This window comes from Aricia agestis, chromosome Z, assembly GCF_905147365.1.
Source record: "Aricia agestis chromosome Z, ilAriAges1.1, whole genome shotgun sequence".
Taxonomy (NCBI): Eukaryota; Metazoa; Arthropoda; class Insecta; order Lepidoptera; family Lycaenidae; genus Aricia; species Aricia agestis.
In genome coordinates, this window is record NC_056428.1 from 21894003 (window position 1) to 21915189 (window position 21187).

Genomic DNA, 21187 nt, shown 5'->3' on the forward strand with positions numbered 1-21187 from the left:
CAGCTCCAAGTTGCCGAAATTAACAACAATTCCTTGCCCATTTTCTCTAAAATTTTGCCGAGTTACATATTTTTTTACTCAACTATTTCATATTAAAGTGGTAAAAAGCAATTCCAACGATAGACGACTTTCTCAACAGTACATTTTTTTCATAACGTTAAGACGTCAATACAATCCATAAACAGGTGATATTCTAAACTTTTTACAGCAATAATCACAAAACTGTCGCGGGTTTGAGTTGGATTATTTTAAAATACTTTAAAAAAAATCTAGCTCTAACATTAGATTATAACTAGCTGTCCCGGCAAACGTTGTTTTGCCATAAAATTATTTTCCCTATTTTCCTGCTTTTCTCTTGAAGGTTTTTCTGATTTTTTTTCTATAGACCTCACGGAGCCCGTGACCTTTCCAACGAATGCAAAACCGTGGAAATCGGTTCGTGCGTTCTGGAGTTATAGCGCCAGGAAGGAAAACCGAAGGAAAATGTCGTGATTCTAGTGTTTCGCCATAAAGCAGGGAGCACACAATGGCTCTGGTGGCGAAACCAATAATGGCAATCTTAGGTATTATTTTAGGTTAATAAAAATTTTTCGAAAATTAATGTCTAAAACAAACAAATATACTCGTAACACTACCTGAACTAATAATAATAATAATAAAAACTTTACTGGGACAGAACAATATTAACAGACAAGACCGTTCATCACAACAGACCAGATATAACACTACACGACAAACAAAACCGAACAGTCTACCTCATAGATATCGCCATACCCAACACACACAATCTCACAAGCACCCATACAAGTAAAGTTACTAAGTATACCGATCTCACAATAGAAATAAAAACGCAGTGGAAAGTAAACTCAGTCAAAACCGTACCCATAATTATTTCGACTACTGGTATAATACCGAAAACATTACATACGTCCCTCAAAACACTTGACATTCACCCTCTCACTTACATCACCTTACAAAAAGCAGTCATCCTCAACACATGTCGCATCGTCCGTAAATTTTTGTCAATTAATGATTAAACTTCCTCATCACCTGAAGTTGCTTGGCCACAAGCCCGCAACTTTAGTGGACCCCGCAAGGGAGAAAAGAAAATTTAAAAAATATAATAATAATAATTTATTTATTTCAAATCATATACATTGAAAATCATATACTTACATTGAAAAGCTTATAAATAAGGCATATTCAATTTCGATACGAGATCAGTGATTGTAGCGTTGGGAGGTGTACTAGTTTGTAGACATTTTACAAAAAATAAATACACTCCCGGGGGAGGCAACATGTGCGCAATAATCATCAAAACCTATTTCAAAAATGCTTCATAAAAATAAACATAATCAATAAGTAATAAAATAAGTCTTGTCTCCTAAATTACAAAATTATAAAAATTCCCGGTGACTCTGCTGTTAATTTTCGCCGGTAAATTTGTCATGACCTTCTTCGCCCTTTGACTCCTGCAAGATGACGTCTCGTACTTTATCGTCTAGTCTTGCCGGTTCAGCCAGCTTCCGACGTAGTGTGCGGTGTGGCGGTCCGGCCGACGTTCAAATGTTTCGTATCAGAAATTGCGGACAATGTGCGGCCGGGCTAAAGGTCTCAGCAACCAGGCCATAAGCTCCAAAAAAAAATAGTTGTTACACTATTTGACAGGATTGGACAACAAATGTTTGACATGTAATAAACAAATCAGCATCTATTGAAATGATAAAATATTCATTAATCATTACACATATCGAGTTTTCATTGTTTTTAAGATGTATTCTGCTATTCGGGACGGAAACAAATCCAACAAATCAAAAACCATGGCAATCGGTCCAGCCGTTCTCGAGTTATAAGTGTTTTAACAAACAAACACGACTTTATATATATACTAGCTGTTGCCCGCGACTTCGTCCGCGTGGACTTCAGTTTATAGCGCGCGATGTCAACAAAATTTGTGTCAAAAGCTTTTATAAAAAAAAACCCTGGTACCCCTTAAATCAAAACAGTTGTGCAGTGTGCACATAATATTTCATTTTTTTAAAATTAAACTTTATATATTATGCCAAATTTTAAAGCTTATTTAGCCCCCTTAACTTTACCCATAAACTATTTATCATTGATAGGTTTAAGGTTACGTCACTGTATAATGTATATTATAATATTAAGTACTTTAAATAACGTAGAAAAGAAATAACAATCGAAAAAAAATCGGGACTCGAAGGTATGATGATACCACCTCTTATAGAAAGATGTTAGTCAAGCGTTAGCGCGATGTAAAAGACGCACGGCGCCATCTAGTATGAATTTTTGGAACTAACTTAATTTGAACAAATTTTCGTATTTTCACCCCCTTACAACCTTTTTTTCCAGTAAAAAAAGTAGCCTATGTCCTTTCTCAGGCTTTAGACTATCTGTATACAAAATTTCATTACAATCGGTTCGGTAGTTTTGGCGTGAAAGCGAGACAGACAGACAGACAGACAGAGATACTTTCGCATTTATAATATTAAGTATAGATTATTAAATCTGGTAAGTACTAATACCTGCTGATAAGTAGTTTGGCATGGTTTGTACCAGCGCAACGTTACTATTGCATATTTTTAGATTAAAAAGTAGTTATTGTAAGATAATAATAATAATTGTAGTAGTCAGACATACGATATCGCGGACTTTTACGTTGATATTAATGTCCTCTATAAGACTATAGTACATCACTTTGCGATAAGTAAGTATAGTCTATAATTTATAAAGCATAAGCAAGGAGGAATATTTTGGTAGATTTTTCACACAATTATTAACACTTAATACGGTTCCCTTTTTTCTCTCATTAAATATAGCCTATATTCAGCAGAAATAGTGTGGATTAAAAAATATGCATTAATACTTCCATCGTGCATCGGCATCGTGGGTATCGCAGACACAATAGATCTTCAATTGTTATGCTGGCAGCCGGCTGCCGCTATCGGAGATTTATAGTTAAAGAAATTAATTAATTATAATAGCAATCAAAAATAATAGTCATTCAAAACTTATTTTAAAAAGTTCTAAAAATATTACTTTCGTAGTCATAACTTTTAAAGCTTTTTTGAAATTAGGATTATAATAATGAAGCACGATAGTCTATATCAAATCAATAAAGCAGCACCCGGCTGTCGCATAACTATTGAAAATCTATTGTGTCTGCTATCCCCACGATCGAGGTAATATTTACGTGGACTCTCCGGGCGAGTCTGTGGCACTGATAATTAAATCTCTCCCCTACCGCACGCACACCCGCGCATCGCGCCTTGACGCCCAATTCGCAACGTGCAGCAGAAATCGTAATATTTTAATTTCGCCATAACATTAAAACCAAACGTCCAATTTTAATCATTCAAAGACCAAATATTATCTACATTAACTGTACTTAGTGATGAAATAATTTATTTTGATAAGGGTCAATAGCATGATTTAAATAAACGCATTTAAATATAGTCCAAAAAAAATTCTAGATTTTTTAATAAAAAAATGGTTATTGTGCCTCACTCAACATAGATAGGTATAGTGTGTCGCGGACTTTTTTGTAGATATTTAAAAGATCTATAATTACTTAGAACATTTTATGCCTCTATCTTTTATAGTTTAGGCAGCGTACGCAAAATAAGTAACTTTTCTGGTTGATTTTTTAAACTTTGCGTCCGAAAATCCCAAATATCTTACGGAACCTTATATTTTTCCAAAATAAAAATTAGCCTATGTTCAGCAGAAATAATGCAGGATTCCAATGGTAAAAGAATTTTTCAAATCGGTCCAGTAGTTTCGGAGCCTATTCGACTCAAACAAACAAACAAACAAACAAACAAACAAAAAATCAAATCTTTCCTCTTTATAATAGTAGTGTAGATATATATATATATATATATATATATATATATATATATATATATATATATATATATATATATATATATATATATATATATATATATATATATATATATATAAATGAAATATTCTTATATGTTGTGCATTAAAACTTATAGAAATACTGTATTTTAACTGTTAAGGCTAGGTTATTCCAAATTCACGTTTCTAGAATGAGTAATTTTTAAAGAAAGCGTCATTAAAAAAAACTGAAAAATATATACATGTCTAATAGATACATCTTTTAACTAGTGACTTTTATAGTTAGAAACACAATACAGATAATTTTACTCGATAAAAAAATTCCGAAACAACCTCGATTTTAAAAACATTTTGAGTTTTATAGGACTTACAGGGACTCAATCAAAAAATAATTTAGATAGTTCGATTACTATTAAAATTTTACAGGGAAATGTACGGATACATGTTTAGTTATACTATTTTTTATCTAAGTAAAAAGGTTTTTTCTCCTATTTCGCCCTATCATGGACGCGGCGAGCGTCGTAACCGCTACTGTACAAGGCGCGCTGATATGAATTTTATTTTAATGTCATTTACGTCGATATTCGCACTGACAGACATCGACCTGCTAATTTAGGAATAACCTCCCCTTAAATCACGTCTGTTAAATCAGCGAAATCAGCAAAATTTCTTATACGGACTCTTAACTCCTTATCAACTTTTAGCAGAGATTACGCTTGAAAATGTCGCGAAATTCCATGAAGTTAATTGCTTTAGCCTATATTTTGTTTAAGAGTGTCCTGTAATGTCTCTGTTTGTCATCACTTACTAAAACGTACAAATTCAATTCCTAAAATGACGATTTTCTAATACTTTATGGATAATATGGTACACTAATACAGTCTTAATAAGTGGTAAGTAAGGGAGAAATCCTTCCATTGACCCCTCTTCGTTAGTGAAATGAGGCGAAGCCTTCCTGCACATAACAATTAGGCATGCGGTCACCTCTACCGCGCAGCGCAGTGGAGGGGTCACCTCCATTGGGCGGTGGTGCAAGCTGCAATCAATATGCACGGACAGACGCAGTATGAACGTTACGTACTAGCCCTATCTATATATTAATACGTGAGAGAAAAATTTTGTAACCGTTTTTACGAAAAACGAGGAAACGTAGGTGCATGAAATTTCGCACAGTTACCTATAGTTTATATGGTGAAGGAGTGCATCGAGCTAATATTATTTTAAAATTATGCTTTTATCATATATCCGTAAAATTCTGCATGAATCGTTTTTTTTTTTCGATCAAAAATATTTCAAAATAATCTTTAGAAGAATGGATTAATGTTGGTTTGCCTTGTTAAAAGTAGTCGCAAGTAACTCTAATTGAGCAAAATGAAAGCCCGTAACTTGCGTGTATTCAATAGAAAAGTAAGAGAATTAAGAAGGAATGAAATTGAGGATCAACTTAATTAGAGGTACTTGCGGCTACTTTTGACAAGGCAACCCAACATTAATCCGTTCTATACGTTCTAAAGATTATTTTAAAATATATTTGATGGAAAAAAACGATTCCTGCAGGATTTTACGGTCGGTTCCAATACTAATATAATTATATTTTTAACAAATAAAACGTTACACACACTACGACACTACTACTAGGAAAAATGACAGATTTTTGAGTGACAAGCCTATACATACGAATTATACTCTTTTATTTATGGTTGAAGTAGTAAGTAGTAGTAAGATCGCAACAAAAGCGCGTTGCAAATTCTACTAACAAGCGTTTAGTACTTGGTAACGATGCAGTACTAACGCTAAAATTTTTGTGCATTTGAAATTCAACACTATTTTAATTTTTAACACTAAGTATATTAAATTGTCTTTAAGTACTTATAAGATATTATTCTAATCGAGTGATTGATTGTCTTTGATTGTTGTTACTTGTAATGTAATATTCTTTCTCTTGTCTTGTTTATCTACAACTTTTCTTTCGGAGCAAATTTTTGGAAACTATTCCCAAACCTGTGCATTGACAACATTTCAAAGACAAACATTCTTTAAGATGGGATACACACTTAAATAAAAATTTAGGGTCGTAAATCTGTTGATGTTTAAACCAGTATTATTCTAGAAATCGTGTCTGATATTGATCCAAATACATCTCCAATGCGCAAAGTGCAACCAATGGCAGCAAAGATTTATGGACAGACGCACTGCAACCAGAACAGCATAGGACCGTGCCATGTTCATCTATACATATTATAAAACAAAGTCGCTTTTTTCCCTCATGTCCTTTGTTCCCTTTAATCTTTCAAACTACGCAACGGATTTTGACGCGGTTTTCTTTAATAGGTAGAGTGATTCAAGAGGAAGGTTATATGTATAATAACATTAGTTATTAAATAGTGGAGAAATACTGTTATTGTTGGGGTTTCTAATGTGATGTCGTAAATAATTACATTTTTTTCCGCTTACATTGCAAACGCAGGCTGAATCCTACGAGATTTATCAAAATAATGTACCAAGTATAATTGTACACATTGAAAAGGTCTACAGAAAACTCCGCGATGGTATATATCTATTAGGGGTGAAAACCCCGGAATATTTCCGGAATTTTAGAAATTTCCAAGCTCAAAATTTCCTTATAAGGAAGTTTTCGAAACTGTCATTTAATCTTTTATAGACAGTTGTGACGTTTATTTCTAAATAAAAATTACACAGAAATTAGCTTCTTAAATTTGAGATTTTTAAATATTTGAGATTTTTATTATATTAACCGGGGTCATGGATGTGTATTTACATATTTAATACACATCCATGACCCAGGAACACAGAAAAACTTTTTGTTCCGACGGTGGGACTCGAACCCCCGACCTCCGGCTTGCGTACCAATGTGCTGCACTACTGAGCCACAGATGTTGTTGAATTAGGAATAACTAGCTATTTGACCGAGCTTTGCTCGGTATTCGATAAAACACGAATTAAATGACATTTTCTAAAAATTATTCCTAGCTAGATCGATTTATCGCTCCCGAAACCCCCTATATACTAAATTTCATGAAAATCGTTGGAGCCGATTCCGAGATTCCAATTATATATATATACAAGAATTGCTCGTTTAAATGTTGGAATATACGTACTAGAGTACAAATATCCAAGTATATTATGTAAACCTCAAATCAAGGTTTCTTAACTTTTTAATTCCTATGATATTCACAACTGTCATTTGTTATGTCATTCTATTAAAATTATATCTATTGAATGGACGATCGATTTTTCTTTTGCTGTAAACCTATTCCCATTTTCCATCAGGTAATGGGCCCAGGTCGCTAACTGTAGCTAAAAGTAAAATACAAGTTTTTTTTTTTTTGCATAAATAATAATGGATTCGCGCAACAAGAGAAATATCCATCAGTTTACTGGCGAGCGATATAGTACATGGAAATTTCGCATAAGATCGTTGCTGGAGGAACTTCAAGTGCTATGTGTTGTTGATTCCGAAACTCCAAAGGATGCCGATGTTGAATGGTCGAAGAAAAATATGATAGCCAAAGGTACAGTCGTAGAGTATTTGGGTGACGCATTTTTAAATTTTGCGAAGGGATCAGCAACGGCCAAATCTATTTTTGAAAATCTGGATAAGATTTACGAACGGAGGAGCTTGGCTATGCAATTAGCGTTGCGAAAACAGCTATTGAACCTCAAGTTACAGCCGGATTTGACACTATTACAACATTTTACTAGCTTCGATAATTTGGTAACTGAATTGATCTCCGCTGGTGCCAGGCTGGACGAAATGGATAAAATATCGCATCTATTGCTCACGCTACCCACTTCATAAGACGGCGTTATTACTGCGTTGGAAACACTCAGCGAAGAGCAGCTAAATTCGGTGTTTGTAAAAACTCGCCTACTAGATCACGAAGTAAAATTGAAGGCGGAACCTACGACAGGACTGAAAGCCCTGCAAACAGGGAATACGCCAATAATAAGTCGTCAAGTTTTTATAAAAACAAATACAATTACTACACTCAAAAGAAAAATAATTATATGCCCAGGAATTCATTGCATAAAATATCAAAAATGTATTGCGATTATTGTGGACGTAGAAACCATTTCAAGAAGGATTGTCGATATTTCAAGAAGTTGCAACAAAATAATCAATCTGTAAACATCAAGAAAACTGCAAACAGCGTTCAACCGTGCAACGACAATGATGAGGGCGGTTTCGCTTTTATGTTATCAAAATGTAAGTTACGCACTTCAAATTATTGTAACAGTAATACGATTTGTTTTCTTTTAGATTCTGGTGCGACAGATCATATTGTAAATGTTAAGAATGTTTTTACTTCCTACGTGCAATTACCTACACCCCTGAAGATCGGCGTTGCCAAAAATGGAGCTTCGATACTTGCGTTCGGTAAAGGACGAATAGAAGTAACCACTAATTTAGGAATTTTAGGTTCAATCGATGACATTTTGTATTCGCCGGAGGTACGTTACAATTTATTATCGGTAAATCGCATGCAACAGGCTGGTATGACGGTTATTTTTGGTAATAACGGTGTTCAAATTTTTGGTAAAAAAAAAGAATGTTACATGACTGGTGAGAATTTAAATAATTTATTTAGTATTACTTTTCAAATTAATAAATCTCAGTATAATTTAAATGTAGTTTCTGTAAAACAACAAGATTGTTTAAAAGAATATACGTTGTGGCATGGTCGACTTGGCCATTTAAATAAGCAGAAACTTAATATTTTGAAAAATGTAGTTGATGAACGCGATTGTAAAATTTTTGATAATATTGTAATACCTACAGATGAGTTGTGTGAGTCTTGCATACTTGGCAAACAAGCTCGATTACCTTTTTCTAAATGTAAAGATAAAATTAATAATAACCGACCATTGTTTATTATTCACTCTGATGTATGCGGCCCGATTACACCTACTACTATTGATGATAAAAATTATTTTGTAACTTTTATTGACGGTTTTACGCATTACAATGTTACTTATTTAATGTATGCTAAGTCTGAGGTACTTAAATGTTTCCAAGACTTTGTAGCTAAGAGTGAGAATCTATTTAACTTCAAAGTAACAAATTTGTATTGCGATAATGGGCGAGAATATCTCTCTAATGAGTTCAAAAATTACTGCGTTTGCAAGGGAATAACTTATCATTTGACTGTACCGTACACGCCACAGCAAAATGGTGTCGCAGAGCGCATGAATCGTACGTTAACCGAAATGGCGCGAACATTGGTTACAAGTGCGAAGTTAGATAAGTCATATTGAGGCGAAGCTATATTAACATCTACATATATAACAAATAGGCTTCCCACAAAAGCGCTTCCTAATAATAAAACACCATACGAGATGTGGCATAATAAAAAACCGAAAATTAATCATTTAAAAATTTTCGGTTCTACTGCTTACGTTCATGACAAAACTAAGGGATTGAAGTTTGACGAAAAGTCTTTCAAAGCCATACTAGTCGGTTACGACCAAAATGGTTATAAATTATTTAATGTAGAAAATAATCATTTCCTAATTGCAAGGGATGTTGTATTTGACGAGTTGAATTTTGAATCCTCTAGACCTGTCAACAATTTGGTACCAGTAAAAATTCCCGCCGAAATTAATAAGCCCTATAATGAATCGGCAAAGTTAATAGGCAACAAACACAGTAGTCCTCACATGAGCTCAGAAGCTGAACCTTCGTCTAGCAAACTGAGACGTAGTGAAAGAATTCAAAAATTGCCCGCAATTGATTACAAACAAATGGATGATCCTGACTCTTATCTATCACTTACAACAAATGAAATGTTACCTAATAATTATGACGATATTTTTAATAGAGATGATTCTAGTAAATGGTTAAAAGCAATAGAGAGTGAATTAGAGTCTATTAAAAGTAATAATACATGGAGTCTTGTAGAAAGACCTCAAAATGTAAATATTATTAGTTCTAAATGGGTTTTTACAATTAAAAAGAATGAGTTGGGTGAACCTACACGCTATAAAGCGCGACTAGTCGCTCGTGGCTTCACACAACAATACTTACAAGACTACGACGAAACGTTCGCTCCAGTAGCACGCATTACAACTTTACGATTTGTTTTAGCACTTGCAAATCAGTTTGACTTACATGCCCATCATATGGATGTAAAAACCGCGTTTTTAAATGGAATCCTTAAAGAGGATATCTATATGGAAGTGCCGAAAGGCGTTACAGCGGATTCCAATCAAGTTTGTAAATTAAGTAAGTCGCTATACGGCTTAAAACAATCTTCTCGGTGTTGGTATGAACGTTTCGATCATACTCTTAAGGCTATAGGTTTTGAACATTCACAGGTAGATCCTTGTTTATATATTTTAAATAAAAATAGTATGAATGAAAATGTATACATTGTGCTTTATGTAGATGATGTTTTATTATGTACCATAAATAAACAAATTATGGATTTATATTAAAAACGTTTAATGCAAGAATTTAGTATGACAGATTTAAATGAAGTAAAACTGTTCTTAGGCATTAAAATAGAACGAACTGAATGTAAATTAACTTTAGATCAATCTTTGTACCTTAAAAGTGTTTTGAATAAGTATTCCATGAGTGATTGTAATCTTTCAAAATCACCATTTCCATCAACATTAGATTATGAAGCTTTAAGCTCAGACGTACATTATGATGCACCTTGTAAAAATGTCATAGGGTGTCTTATGTATGCGATGCTATGCACCCGGCCAGACATTTGTGCTGCAATAAGTATTCTAAGTCGATATCAAAGTAAAAATAATGAGGAGTTATGGCTATGCTTAAAACATTTATTGAGATACATAAAAGGCACTGTTAATTTGAAGTTGACCTATGTAAAATGTAATTTTAAACAATTGGTTGTTGGTTATGCAGATTCTGACTGGGGAGGCGACTTAATTGATAGAAAGAGTACAACTGGACATGTTTTTAAAATTTTCGATAATTGTACAATATCGTGGAATACTCGTAAGCAAAACACTGTCGCCGCTTCCTCAACAGAAGCCGAATATATGGCATTATTTGAAGCAGTTAGAGAAGCAATTTGGATAAAATCCTTATTAAATAGTATTTTGATTCCAGTAAAATTGCCAATAATTATATTTGAGGATAATAATAGCTGCATCAGTATAGCCAATAATCCAACAAATCATAAAAGGTCGAAGCATATCGACATAAAGTACCACTTTACTCGTGAACAAATTACTAACAAAGTAATAAAGTTAGAATATGTTTCCACAGGAAATCAACTGGCTGATATCTTCACGAAGATGGTACATACTCCAAAGTTTCTTGAAATAAGGAGTAAATTAAATTTAATTTAAATTGTGAAATTAATTATTTTTATGATTGAAGTTAATCTATACTTAATAGTTAAAGTGATATATTTTTGTTTTAGTTAAATTCAGTAAGCTAAGTTCAGTGTAAATTTGAGCTAAGTTATTTCAATAAGAAATTAAACATTGAATTAATTATTATAAAATAGTTATGATTGTGTTACTACTTGAATATTTGAGGGGGACTGTTGGAATATACGTACTAGAGTACAAATATCCAAGTATATTATGTAAACCTCAAATCAAGGTTTCTTAACTTTTTAATTCCTATGATATTCACAACTGTCATTTGTTATGTCATTCTATTAAAATTATATCTATTGAATGGACGATCGATTTTTCTTTTGCTGTAAACCTATTCCCATTTTCCATCATTAAAGATAATAATGAGGAACGTTTTCTATTTCTCCACCCAAAAAGCAATCACAATAACTATTGGTTTCCTTCAACTTGTAATTAAATACCCGTATATGACGTGACAAGACTTCGCAGTTTTATGACAGTTATTTTAAATTACCAATTAATATTAACATTATAACCAACGACTAGTTAATCTGTTAAATAACTTTATATAAGTACTAGTTTTCTTCATAACAATTTTGGCAGACTACAATCATATGATCATTGCACGCATGCTTATGGCATTTATAACAAACAGTCTTTGTTTTTCTATCCTAAGTTCTTGGACAAATATGACACCTTTTGTATGACTGTGATCTTCCAGCTTCAGAAAAAGATTCTTGCTCCTCAATTTGATGACGCCTTTTTAGTCGTTTTTGCACCAGTCGTGGTGATGTGGGTATGCCTGCTCTTGAAATTTGATGAGGTTTAACTAAATCGACATCGAAGCGATTTCAAAAATACTCTTCGGAGTATATTCGAGTAAATTTTAGATTTGTAAATTACATAATATGAATTGATACCTGTGATATTGAAAAGATAAAAAATATCACCATTAGCCATCTTTTGGTTCGTCTTCCTACATTATAATTGGCGCACATTGATCATTCGTATCAACTCCTTCTTTTGTTTTATTATAATAATGAATTATTTCAGGCTTTCTTTTGTAACCCTCAATATTTCTCAAAATTCAATGTTTTAAAAACTGTAATACAAAAGTATAACCTTTTAAATGTTATAAAATAACATTTAAAATTATTAAAATTCATTTCATTGTCAAAATATAATGATTAAAAAATAAATAATAAAATTAAGTTACCGGCAATTTGGACTACGCTTACAGTCACCTGGGGTGTCGAGCACCCTAAACGCGCTCTCCAACCTCTACCGTCTACCACCGAGCGCCGCTTGCAACTGAAATCCTGAACGTTACGCTTATTTACGAAGCTACTTAAAAAACCAGCGCGGTAAATTCAAATTTCAAAATGTTATGAGTATGCAAACCTGCTCTGGGGTGTGTGACACCCCACGCGATTAATTAAGGGTTAAGTTGAAACAAAAAGTTCCTTTGTACTTTTACGAATAAATTTTTTTATTGATTAACTATTACTCAATACCTAACTTACGAAATCTTTTTAGCCGTGATAGTTTTCCTTTCAAATTCAAAGAATTTGATCTCTCGTGAAAGAATTTAATTTGGCTCTATGGTAAAACACAAGAGCTTCTTCCGGGCTTAACAGCTTTATGACTTGCTGTGAGCTTGAGGTAAGGATGAAATGAAAGTATAAAATAATTGCTATTAATTTTTAATGGTATATTTTAATGACTATAAAGTGCTTATTGTATTCATAACGTAATTTATTATTTGTCATTTTAAAGTTCTCTAGGTAGGAACGTAGATCTACTGAATTATGAGTAGAAATGTGGGCCGTGTTCTGCGACGTCATTAAGGAACTGGTTTCCAGCGATGCAATAGATTTTCAGGATGCTGCCACATTTCCACGCAGCTGGACATTTTAATCATTTTTAGCGCTGCTACTTTCACAGTGAACTCTCTATAAGGAACACGTACACACCCTAAAGTATTATCACTTATTTTTGTTACACCTTGTATATATACTAGACCGGTTCAAAAAAATCGACTATTTTTTTTTCAAAACCCGCAGTGAAATATCTTCCTAGTAATGAAAAAAGAAGCCTGTGAAAACGGGAGCTCTTAATATCAATTTTGAAAGGTCGCTCATCATGAATTTCTATTTTACGTTTAAATAACATGGGAATTTTTTTTTTTAAATTTGGAATTTTACAAACTCATTTTTGAATTAACATGTCGGGATGTGCGATACATATTTTTGAAGGAAATTGAACGCTCTAAATAAATTGTCTCTTATGTTTTTTCTGTAAGTTCACTCCTTCAAAAGTTATATTTCATTAGATATGTATTTCGTATGTCTGTTTGATTCTGTGTCCAAACTTTTAACGAACATCGGTTCTGGTTTTGATATTATAAAATTCATAATTCCTCTATTACGTAAATCACTCCATCCATCACATTGTAAATGTAAATAGCTTTGGGCTTTGAGCTCATCCATTAATTCAGTGTGCATTTTTCGGCATGTTTTTTCTAAATGTGTCGTAGAAATAGCTTTTCGTGATGGCAGTTTGTACAAAGGCTGTAACCGTTTAAAGAAATCTATCCACAGTGGATGTTCCACCATTGAAAATGGCGAGCCCGATGCTTTAGCTAGTTCACTATGAAGTGTATTGATTTGGTTTTCTGAAAATTTATCTTCAAAAGCAGGTAAAGAAGTTGATGATAAGTTAGAAACAGCCGATGTAGTGTTCGATTGCGTGTTTTCTATGTCAATTTTTGATGTTTCAGCTGATGGGTTATCGTTTTCTTTATTCAATTCTTTTATTGAGTTTTTATATTGTTCGGGACACAGGAAGCACTTCTTTAAATGATTTTCCATTTTGTTAACGTTTGCAATTTTGTATTTATGATTACAAAATGAACATATAACGCCACTGTCTTCACATCTACGATAATGTTTCCAAACTAACTCCTTTTTCGGTTTGCCCATGGTTGACCTTCAACAAAATGATTTTTTTAATTAAATTTTTTATTATTACGATAAAGCTCTTTTAAATTTTAGAAAAAAAGGTAAAGTGACATTGAAAATGTCACTAACTTATTCAAAAATGTCTAATTTTTTTCTAAAATGCTAAATGTTAAAAAAATATAGTCAGTGTTCCCTAAAAGATTTTTTTTATTACTATCAAGCTAATTTTTTGTGAGTAGCTTCATTTTGATAAGACGATTAACATTTTTATCTGTGAAAAATCTTGAAAGTGGTAGCTAACAGAGACAGAAAGGATTTCATAGTTTGATTTGATGATCCTAAAATATGGATTGTTCTATTTGTAGGACAATGTTACTTTTAAATTTTATGATATAGGTAATTAGATTTATATAATTTATATTATAATATTATAATTATAATATATTATACTATGATTATACATTATAAGTATATTGATAGGTTATTTGCTATAATTTCTTGTGCTGATAATCCTGACTACTAATAATGACAAACAAGTAACTACGCTTTATAACATATATTTTTACCATGAAAAATGTTGTTTATCTTATCAAAATGAAGCTACTCACAAAAAATTTGCTTGATAGTAATAAAAAAAATATTCTAGGGAATTCTGACTACTAATAATGACAAACAAGTAACTACGCTTTATAACATATATTTTTACCATGAAATTTGGCACAGTTTTAGATTAAATATGGAGTAGGAGTGCATTGAGTCAATATTGTTTTAAATTACCTACGCTTTTAACATACATTATTTTAATTAATAAAACATTAGATACATGATACACTACAATGTGCATACTATCATCTTTTTAAATGACAAGCCTATACACACGAATTATAATCTTTTGTTTATAAAGAAAAAATTAATTGGAAGTCCGCGATCAAAATGAAAATGGATTGTAGTATGTTTTTTATTGCAACTCAAATACTGTCACATTGTCTGTGAGTGTGACACTAATAACGGTTAGATATCACTTCAATAAATATTATCCGTTCGAATAAACTTAGCTACATGTTTTCACTATTGTGTTTTACAATATTAGCCATGATTTTAAGTAATGTAAATAACGTTAATGATGTCATTATTATAGAAGTTTATTAAAAAACAAAATGTAATAAATCGTAGTTTTGTTTGAAACTAAATTGTTATAATATAACATAAATAAAATAAATCCTATTATTATGGTACTTACCCTAGTAGATGATATAATAATAATATGTACAGACAAAATCTATTCAAACTGTATCCAATTCACTAGCACTATACCAGACAAGTTTTTTCTTCTTCTTCTTCTTTTGGCGTAAGCCTCTCCGTTTAGGAGTTGCCAGCGTCAGAGTGGAAGACAAGTTTTTTTAACTAAACTTTTTGAAATGTTTAAATAAATAACACCGTTTATATAAAATAATAGATAATTATTATATAAATAATAGAAATAAAAAAAAGATATGAAAATGACAAATTAACGATACATTTGACAAAGGTTACAAAAAAAAATATGTATATGTATAGAGTTTTATCTATCCACCATTTTGGGTTAATAGAAATTTAAATAAAAGCTATAGAAATAAAATATTAGCGATACATTTGACAAAAGTTGCAAAAAAAGTTTTGTTCATATATAGAGTTTTATCTACCCACCGTTTTGGGTAGATACGGGTATTTACCGGGTACGTGAGGGTAAATACCGGGTAGATGGGTAAATACCCAGGTACGTGCCCATCTCTACCCGCAGGCAATTTAGCTATTTACACGCTATTGCCTTTCCATCACCTGAACCTCGAAAAAATCACAGCATTTCAGGACCAGTTACTTGACAGATTAAGCAACAAATTAAAGTTCCATGCTCTTTAGTATTGTTGATCTTAATAAAAACTGATTAAATAAATAATAATTTATTTTATTTTTTTAGGAAAAAAGATTTCAATCCATATTTTGTTCCTAGAAATTCAATCCTAACTTTCGTGGTTCCTAACGTTCGTCCTAACAATCCTATCTCAGTAGTTTATGGACCAATTTACATGCCTTAAAGATCGTATTTATTATCTTTAGAGCACCTTAAAGGTATTTGAATTTATTTAAAGATAAATCGAAAATAAAAAATTCCCACGAAAGTGACGCGGAGAATCATTTTTGAAGAATCACTTCATTAATAAAAAAATCACATTTTATTTTTTCTTAAACTTGAGATTTTCTATGTTTAATTCTACGAAATTTATAACATAATATGGCCTGTGTAAGTGTAGTCCACAAATTTAGCTATCAAATGAGACCTTTTTTATCTTCATAGGATATTTACAAGTGCAGTTCTGGTCAGATTAGTGTGAAAGCCCGAGAAAAACTAAAACGGCTGCCATTTTACGACCATGAGCGCCAATTTGTCGATAAAATATGCCATAGATCACGACATTAAAGGATCGGAAACCGGTGTCGGGACACATTGTATAATTATTATCTGTCAAAGCTGAAAACATGAATCATTACACAAACTTTTATTTACTTATTTCCGTTTGGCAATTTTAATACAAGTCAGTGTATTTGTAATGTCAAGGAAAATTCTAGAGCTGAATTTTTGTCAAAATGAAAATAAATAATAATATTTCATCACTATGAAAAATAATAAAAAATATGCAAGGATGTGGCGGAAGCACTCAAAAGTCAAAACAGATTCTTTTATTGATATTGGATATTGTCTTTGACAGTTGTTGTTTTAACTAATATAACACCCTGTTAAATATTTAACGGACCTCCACAGCAGGAATTCAATTTAACACCGTGTTAGGTGATTTGACATGTCATTAAAAAATAAATAAAATAAAATACGTTTATTTCAGGTAAAATATAACCCATAGGAAAATTCTTAAACTAGCAGGAAATGAATGTTATTAATTTAAATATTTGCCACCCTCTGGTGCACCGGATACATGCACGTGTGCATAGACCCAGTGCTTCAGGAGGGGGCTGTCCAGCTTATCACTGAGTATTTTCAGGATGATGTTGGGGCTGCCGCGCGTTCGGATCCTCGGAGTCTCCATGGCAAATTTCTAGGTGGCATAATTGTCTCGCTTCATCAACTTCGGAATAGAGAATGAGTTGGAACCCATTTGTTACTAGCTGTCCCGGCAAACGTTCTTTTGCCATAATATTATAAAGTAAACGAGTAAAAAAAAACATTCACACATATTCATTTCAAGAACTCTTCTGAGTCGGCCTACTGTTTAGTTCTGTCTAATGTGATGTCGGGCTCCGAACCAAGGCCGTTGACATCAATTTAATAGGTATCTGTCGGGTGAATCGACTTCTACACGGTTTTCTTGGCTATTGCTAGTTGTCCGTTAAACGGATTTAAAATAATTTGATTGTCCGATTATCGGATGAATAAAATAATTTAATCTTCTGATAACATCTATTTATTGTTATAAAATAATTGTTCAATATTTTTTTTAACGCAAACCTTCTGTGTTAGGTCCAATTCTCATAAAAAGCATAGAGCTACAGTAAATTAATGTGAACTTGCCCTATAAGAAAGTGGCGTCAGCGTCAGCCAAAAACACAATCTAAAATATGCCTTTTGATATGCTGCAGCTGCTTTATGGTCTCTTTTTCGAGAAGAATATTCAATAAAATTAAGAAATGCCGTACAACATTTATTTTTATTTTAGCATTTAATGATTCCAAAAGTTTGTTTGTATCATTACCAAAATTATGATTATGTTGCACGTAATTACTGGTGATTGACCATTCTTGACGACGATCATGCCATTTTTTGTCAAAATAATCAATAATTATTGTTTTTCAACTTTTCATATTAATAGAATAAAATAGAATAGTAAAATAGAATAGTATTTATTTCCAGGAAATTTGTTTAACAATGGTTCTTAATATTTATGTATGTTATCAAAATTTCTGCCTCATTGGCATGGAAATATTGTCTAATTATTATTTCAAAACATTTTCTTTAGATCTTATTCTAATTAACATGCAACGTGCCTTAAGTAACTACGTCTTATTTTAAAAGATCTTATTACATATTTTAACATAATATTATAACAGTAAAGTCAAAAACATACATTAAAGTCATTTGATAGTTACGTCATAGTATTTAAAAATTAAGTATAGTAATTGATCACACCGTCCTTCAGTCTCCGCATAAACCATATTTTGTAAAATAGATTTTTCCGTTGACATCAATATAATATGTCGGGTGAGCCGAGTTCTTCACGGTTTTTTTTGGCTATTGTTAGCTGTCCGCTAAACGGATAATTAAAATAATTTAATCGTCCGATTATCGGATGAATAAAATAATTTAATCTTCTGATAACATCCATTTATTGTTACAAAATAATTAAAAATCTGTTCAATATATTTTTTTAACATAGCACCGCCAAGTTTTAGTGGGTAGGGCTTTCGAGCGAGTCCCGCATATCCACGTCAGGATCTCATCTCCCGCGGTTGGCGTTTAAAAAAAATAGGATCAATGCTCATAAAAAGCATAGAACTACCGTAAATTAATATGAACTTTCCCTATAAGAAAGTGGCGTCAGCGTCAGCCCAAAACACAACCTAATGCCTTTTGATATTATGCTACAGCTGCTTTATGGTCTCTTTTTCGAGAAGAACATTCACTTATAATACCACAAGAGCTTCAAAATTATCGGGTATTTCAGATAATTTTGAAATGCCAGATAATTTTGAAGCTCGTGTGGTATTCGGGGGATTATTTTTGCGTCCCAAATGTCGGCCAATAGAATTGCACCATGAGACGAAATGTACAGTTAACAAATAAGAATTTCATAATGAATAAAACAACATTTAATTAAGATTCAGGCTAGTGCAATTAAAAATACAATTGTTGTAAACATTGGTGCATGTTTTCTTCAAGTCAGAGTTATCGGTAATGGTCCCAGAAGAGGTAGATGGCATGAGGTTTATGCTGTTGATGGCATTTTCTGCAGTAGGCTCACTCCTTCGCAGTTTCTTGACAATTAATTCGTGGTGTTCCTGGTCGAGTTGGAGATACGGCTTGATGAGTTACTGTTGGCATGTCCAGTTATTTTGATTATCTGCTGCTCTCCCAGGCCCGATTTCGCTAGATTGGAGACGGCTGTTGCACGACTGGAGTGATTGGTGATTTTTTTGTTACCAAGGTCAAGCCCAGCTTTTTGTGCTGACTCCTTAACCCACTTTGAAATCGTGTTTTGGCCTACTGGGGAATCCTTGTACCACCTAGCGCCTGGAACTTTATTCCAGAATGGATTTTGGGTCAGGAATAGTCTGTCGCTCTTGATATTGGCATCTCTCTTCTCTCTCAATTTCTGGAACAGTCTGACTGGGCACTTGTCAGGGATTTCCCGATTCTCCACCAGCCACTTGCTGTCTGATAATTTTTTATCACCACCTTGTGTGGTCTTGCTGAAAATTGGATTGTATTCAATTCTCCCAGTTGTTTCCCCGTCATTTCGCTGTTCTGCCTTGAAGTGATGTATTGACGCCATGCTGCCCTCACCACCTCTCCAAGCCAATTCCACTGATATTATCATGAATAATTTTTTCTGGAGGCCATCAGGAGTTTCCTCGTCCCAAACAGTGGTCATTGCATCCCAATCTTTTTCCTCCAACGCTGCTGCACTTGCCCTCCGTTTTTCTGGAATAGATTGTAAAGCCTTACGCTTGGCATCACGAGCTCCTCGAGCGGTCTTGAATGCAGCATCCGAAAATGGGTTGATTTTGATGTCGAAATCGTTCAAATACTTTTCTTGAAGTAATTTGGCAGTCTGATTCCACATTGTTTTTATTGTACCTTCCTTATAGTCTTCTTCATCCATTTTCTTCATATTGTAAGCGTAATCTTTCATAATGTTTGCCAATTGCGCTTCACTCGTTTCAGCACTCAATGTGTATCCCTCTCAGTACAAAAAGTAGTAAATTGGTTCCAAACGGTTTTTCTGACATCTCCGTATTAATAGGAACATTTCCTTTGACTTTTTTATCGATGGTGGACAGAGAACAAACTCCAAATCGACTCATTTTCATGCAAAATCTCCAAATTTCACAATTGAATTCAACCTGTCAGTTTGACGTGTGGTTAATTTGTCTGGATCATGTTTTGTTTTTTATATATAGCAACTACCAGAGAAAATTTTCAAAAAATTATCAGTATAATACCATGTAGGTTGTACCACGTGACGTCGAATGGTGCAATTCTATTGGTCGATATTTGGGTCGGAAAAATAATCAATAAAATTAAGAAATAGCCTGGGAAAATTAAGGAATTCAGGCCGAATAATTCGTGTAGTTTTGAAAGTTGTTACAGTTGTTCCTAAAGGTGTCTAGATGAATATACTAAAAGTCCCCGAGAGTGGGACAAGAGCCGGTGGTTGGGGAGGGGGGGAAAGGTCTCTTTTCCAAGGTTTTTGCTTGTTATTCGAAAATTATTTATTATATCTCTTTAGTGACTTCTACATTAATTATTAAATATTAAGATGCATAAGAAAAATTATTATTCCTATAAATTACGTCCAAACATTTTTACTGTACAATCTCAATCAGTACTTTAGGAAATACAGAGTATTAAAAGGGTACGCTCGCACTGTTTTTCCATCCTACTTCCTACTTAATATTATAAAGGCGAAAGTTTGTTTGGATGTATGGATGTAAAGTGAAAATTCTAAAAGAGCACGCTGAAATCTATAAAATCACCAATTTTCAAAACTCCCGGAAAACTTACCAGGTAACCCTCTTTTTAAGCACCAAATGATTGTACTAGAAGACTTTTTGGAAGTCAAGTAGCGATCGCACGCGCACGAATGCGATATCCTTTACGAGGGCTACAAACAAAATTTCTTAAAATATTTTATTGATTAAATCTTACAATTAAATTATAATTAAAAGTGACTCGACTATTCGACGATTGAATAACAAGTGTCGCAAATAACTAT

At 32.9% G+C, this 21187-nt stretch overlaps 1 protein-coding gene across 1 annotated transcript in view; it reads left to right on the top strand.

Moving 5' to 3' along the window:
* The window catches only part of LOC121739445 (putative serine protease K12H4.7), a 99329-nt gene that overhangs the window by 57981 nt on the left and 20161 nt on the right, over positions 1–21187 (top strand). The window lies entirely within an intron of this gene.